The sequence below is a fragment of the Lagopus leucura genome, unplaced genomic scaffold (genome assembly GCF_019238085.1).
Source record: "Lagopus leucura isolate 7727_CA_CO unplaced genomic scaffold, USGS_WTPT01 Super-Scaffold_100159, whole genome shotgun sequence".
NCBI classification, from domain to species: domain Eukaryota; kingdom Metazoa; phylum Chordata; class Aves; order Galliformes; family Phasianidae; genus Lagopus; species Lagopus leucura.
In genome coordinates this window covers 32,180,783-32,186,782 of record NW_024962335.1, presented here as the reverse complement: position 1 = coordinate 32,186,782, position 6,000 = coordinate 32,180,783, and positions in this window count along the sequence as shown.

The following is a 6,000-nucleotide window of genomic DNA, read 5'->3' as shown; positions in this document are numbered from 1 at the left end:
TTGTTATGTGTATGTGGATGAATCTGGTGTCTGGTTTTTGAAGGGCTGAATGTGAAAGTCCTGTAGAAGAGTTAATTGATGTATTTTATCCTGCTAGCAGATGTGCAGTATATGCATTGAAGACTCAACTTTTTTAGTACAAAAGGGCTACAGGTATGCCCAGATGGATATTGCTGGTAAACAGAGATCAAAACATGTATTGAATGTCTGATACTTTTGGGAGCAAACTAGATTTACTCCATTCTCAGCTATTCAGTCTTTAAACACCTGACTTACAGTTCTTGTGTGTGATGAATTTCCTTACTTCGTTATCAGGTGAGAGGGGGAAAAGTTATGTATTTTATTTTGCTTTTAAGTAATCCCTAAAAATTTGTAATCTGTTATCCTCATACAGACACACTGACAGGGAAGATGATACAAGTTTTGTCTGGGTCAGGGTGGCACAGCTGGGCTTTTAGCTTGCTATTGCACTATACCAAAAAGTTATGTTATGTTTGCAAAAAGTTATGTTAGTTAGAATGTTAGTTAGAAACCTCTCACCCTTTTATTTTGGGGGGAGGGAGGTAAATTCTATGCTCTGAAGCACTAAGCCAATAGATTTGGGCCTGTGTTGGCCACTTAAATTGCGGAGAAATGATCTGGAATTTTCTGCATGCTGTGAGGACTGCAGCCATATGTGGCTGTTGATGTCCTGACTGTTGTAGTGTGGCGGTTTTCATTGTATTTATGTTGATGCTTGACAACAGCTCTATCTGAGAGGGCAGCACTGTTAACGAACTGGTGTTGCTTTGCAGAATCGTTTTATTTATTTACAGAATCTCACCATCCCTCAATACTGAGTTAGCTTCCCTCATCCTGTCCATTCACTCTCTCTGGGGACCTGAGGCTTACCGCTTCAACTCTTCACTGATGTTGCATTTGATGTCTGACAATATACAAGGTTGTATATTTTTTCAGCCTGCACAGATTTTTCACTCTTATAAATTTAGCATGTAGAAAGCCTTTGAGTTGTAAAGAAAGCTCTTAAATTACTTGTTTTATATTAGCAGATTATTGCTTTGCCTTAGAGACCACAGTGTATGTAAAATCACATTCTCTTAGTGCCAGCCAGCACAGGATGGGATCCAAGTCTCCTTTGAAAAGAAGCCATTTCTAGAAATTCAACAGATCTTTCAGCTGTCTTGGCAAATCCAGTTTGTGTAGGTTCACGTTCCTTCTTTTTTGTTCTCTTAGGCTTTGTTGTTTACAAGGCTTGAGCATGTTGAGATGTGAATCTGTGTTACCCAGTTTTCCATTTCTGGGCACAGTGTGCTTTCCTGGAAAGAGAGTTGTTTGCAAGAGTGATTTTTCAGCATACAGTGTTTAGCCTGAAGTGTGTTATTTTACCATGTTTTAATTTAACAGTTGGGTCCTTGGTTTTGCAAACAGATTTCTTCTGGCAGACCCTCATGTGCAGAGTCCTGTGCTAGTCACTGAGGTTCTCTATAGACATGAAGTCTGCATAAAGAGTCTACATGTTTAAGCTATTCAGCTGTTTCTTGCCAATCACGAATGTTCCACTTCCCAGATGATTGCTTGCCCTGTAGTCTAAAGCTTCCCCTTATTAAAGATGTAAAATCTTTAAAAGTGCCTAAGTCCTGTCGTTACCCAATGAGGTTTAAGAGTGAATTTTTATTTACGAACAGAATATGCTTAAATTCTGTGTGGTGTATAGCAGTGTCAGGAAATAAGTTTATAGTTCTTGGAAGAGCTCTCCATCTCCTACAGACTCGCCCTTCCTGTTAGGTTCTCATCGTCTTCAGAAGTCATGGCTGAAAGCTCTGGAAAATTGAAATCTTGCAATCAGAGCAGTTGGATGTCTGTGAATGCCTTATCTTGTCCTGTGTGATATGACTGAAAGTGTATGGCATTGGTATGTAACAAAAATTCTGTGTCAAAAATAGGTGCAGTAGAATCCAGTGAAAGGCATTGTTAAATAAGTAGCTTTTACACCAAACGTTATGAAACAGTATTTTACACCAGAACTTAGGTGTTTGGATGCTTGGTCAAGAAAATGTAAGGCTGCAAGAAGGTTACAGTGTTGAATGTTCTGTGTGTGTGTGTTTGTGTATATATATATATATAAATACTCTCAGCTTAATTTTATCAAACAAACACGTTGCATGGTTTGTTTTTTGCCTCATTGATCATCAGTGTTGATTAAAAGATGCTGGGTTGGAATCTTGCTGGTACTGTATTGAGCCCTAGAAACAAAGTGCAAGGAGAACCTTTGTGCACCAAAAACAGAGTTGATTTTGCATATGGCAGCAGCAAAGAAGGTGTTGGACCCTGCAGCCAATAAACAGACCTCTTAAACGACCATGAACCTTTAAGCGTTTTCTCTCAACCATGTCTGCTGTTTTTTGAGTTGGAATGTATTCTTTACTGGTAGCACTCTGTGGCACTTCTAACAAGTAATACTTGCCAAATAGACACCTGTGAGAAAAGATAGCCTATTTACTCTTCATTTTTATTCTGCTTTGGGCAAAGCCTAACTTAACTCTGCTTGCTGAATCACATTGTATGAAGGGAAAGAGGGTTCAAATCACTGCTCCCAAATCTGTTTTAAACGTCTGAGTTCTCCATTAGGTAGACACAATAAAAGCAAAATTAAACAAGCAAAAAAAAAAAAAAAAAAAAAAGCCTACTGAAAACAAACAAAAAAACCCCAACAACGAATCAAAAACCAAACAACAGAAAATCAGTTCTTCTAAACAGTTGTTTTCTTTTAAACTAAGCCAGGGTAGCTGTAAGTATTTAGGCTTGACTAGAGTTTAATACTGCTTGGCTACAGGGATTCCTTCCTGATAAGTTGAGGAAGAGCTTCAATATGGGCCTATACAGCATTGTTAAAATTGTTCTTTAGCTCTTACTTGCTTTTGCTATCTTAAGTTGCACTTCATGACATTGAGTCATTTTTTTATTTGCAGAATTACAAGGCACTGCATCTTACCTCTCTAGCTGACTTTTGTGACTAACGTTTCATAGTAGGCAGCTTCAGGGGGTAGGCTTCTGCATAAAAACAGTTAAAATGAAACACAAACCAATTATAAATTTAAGGTGGTAGCACTGATGCAAACTTTAATTTATATGCAAATCAGTGTGTTCATCAACACCTGATGCCACGTAGAAATAGAGTGCCTGCACTAAGTCTGGACATGTTGCTTTGCTCTTGAAGATGAGGAGGTTGGTAGAGCCCACTCCTCTATCCCTGCATTTCCCTGCAAGTGTGGCGTTATACTGTGGTTGGGGGGAGGGGAGAAAAAAAAAAAAAGTTAGATAATCAAGGAACAAGAAGGGATGTTGTTCAAGCTTGGTTCCCCATGAGAAATTCTGAATTCCATACTTCCTGTTAAGTATATCCATAGATAACCTGTTCATCTTCTCCGTATGTAGCAGGCATAGATGATAATTCACTGCAATCATTCTGACTTCATTTTAATGGTAAGAAAACACTTGATTTTGTAAATTGTCAGTGGTGTTATATGTGGTATGTGACCTATGGTTTTCTCTTCAGTATTGGATATTTGCTTTTTACAGTGGAGAAACCATCTGCAGGTTTTCTGTGAGACTGTACTCAACAGAATTGGCATTGCAGGTCAGAGGAATGTGTGAAGTGCCCACTGGTTTAGGTGGAATTCAAAAACCATAACTGAAACAAAATCTTATGTCATTTATGATGGAAGATAGCAAACCAGAGTCAGAAACTTCTACATGCAGTTAATTACCTGAGCTTGTGAATTCTAGTGTCTTTAAAGCCTATGCTGGTTTCCAGAGATGACCAGTTTCTGCACGACCTCTCAGTAAAGATTGTCCCTAATTGTAATTCCCACAAAACTGGTGGCAGTGAATACTTATTTTGATTATAATGCTTACTAATATTCAGGATGTTTGGGTAAGAATAGAAGGATTTGTATCTTCTATCTTTGAAAAATGAACGGCATGTTTTATCTGAGCAGAATCCTGCCAGAAACTTGGAGAGGTGTATCAGTGACTGTCAGATAGTGTAATTTTCTTCTAGCTATATTCTTATGTTGTGGCATCACCATCCTTCTGTTGGCTCTCATGTGCTTTGTTTTGTGCAGCTCCATACCATAACTTGTGGAGTGGTGTAGAGGTTATAATCCACTCACCACCTACTGAATAGCCAAGGAAGTTTGTTGCTCTTCTGCCTGACCTTTTCCACAGTTTCAAATGTTGTGTTATCTGGAAGGCTGTGTTACTCAAACCTGCTCAATTGGCTGTTGCTCTTACTTTGGCTTTCAGTTTGTCTTTAGCACTAGAGTGATTAGAACCCATAATCTGTCTGGGGATGTGTTGTTTGTATTGCGATAAAGTTTACTTGTCTGCTTCACTTGTTTTAATAGCATGCAGTATGTGCGTAGCCTTTAGCTTGGGCTTAACGTGCTTTTTGGGTGGATCTGTTCTTCTGTATGACTCAGTTGTGTGGCCAGTCTGCTCTGAGAGGTGTTTACTAGACGAGGAAAGAGATTGATTTTGATAATACAGACTGTTTTGAAGTGCATGCTCTTTGAGTCTGGGTATTCAGGAGTTGCAGTCGTCTGCGCTCACTCTTGCCGTTTTCTGGTTTGCAAATGGTAAAATCTTTGGTTTACAACTCCAGCCACAAGTTCTCTAGAAGATGGGAGGATACTGCCATCTTGCTATTAGTGTTACATTTAGTAATTTGCACTGTGGTAGTATTCAGTTTGCTCTTTGTATTTTTTTGTGCAACTTTACTTGATATTACATGCTTTCAAATGGAGACGTATCAGTAGAAACCTAATCCTTTCACCCTGAGCCAATACTATACTACTTTCGCTTTCTTAATGTTAAATCATCTAAAATGTGGTTGCTGTTGCTATTTTTCACCGTGGATACACTGCAGTATTATATTCAGTGTGGTATAATATCTTAACTCAAGTTTTCAGCAACATCTGGGGTTGGAGGGTGATGGAAAATGCAGGAAGTTATCAGTATTTTATGAACTTGTCAGCTTTGGACACTAACTTGTACAAATGAGCATGAAATTTTGTGCCAGGTTAGGGACTAAGTTATCCAGGTTAAAATCAATGTTTGCTCACCAGTTAATATTCCCTCATGCAAAAAGTAGCTCCTGTTTGTGGGAATGGACAGATCCAGAACTGAAGAGAGAACTGAGGTAGGGCTGAACAGAACAACAGTGGCTAATGGAAGAAAGCACAGTTGTATGATATGTGTAACTCTCATGGTCTCAGTTCATGGCTTTTCTTTACAAGTCTGATCTACGTTTTTAAATTTGTTTTTGATGTTTAGCATACTGTCACAAAACAGCTAAGAATCACTTTATGGCCTGGCTTTTGGGTAGAGCTTTTAGGCTTGACCTAAAAATGTCACTCACTGGATACTGTCAGGCAAATAGAGATGACTGCTTTTCATCTTTTAATGCTCAAGCTGTTGAGATTTTTAGATTTCAGTCCCCACAGTATTCTCTTAATGTGCAAGAACTAATATTTCTCTGCCAAGTAAAAGGCCACCCTGGTTCTTTCTTACCTCGCGTCAGGTCAGTATTTTGCTGACCAAGCCTTTGGGGATGTGATAGCAGCTTAGGCAGCTCACCTGCAAGCAGCTGAGTGTAGAATTCCTTCTGTTCATAGTGCTTACAGTCCAAGAGAAAGGGATACACACAAGACATCTCTCTCATTCATTTATTCACATTTTCCAAGGATTTTTGTACACTTCCTCAATGCATGAGAACTAATGAAAACATTGTTACAAGTTATGTGAAAAGTAAGTATCCATTGAAAAACTCAGAGCAGTTTGAAGTCTATTAAGAGAGAATCACATTCAGCATTTTCATTGAATTTATACTACCTCATGCCACTGAAAATTGTTTAATGACAGTAAATTTTTGCACGCAGGCACCAGCTACAAAATTTTAGCAGATGCAAATAAGTTAAGGCATCGGAAAGTAGGTCTTTA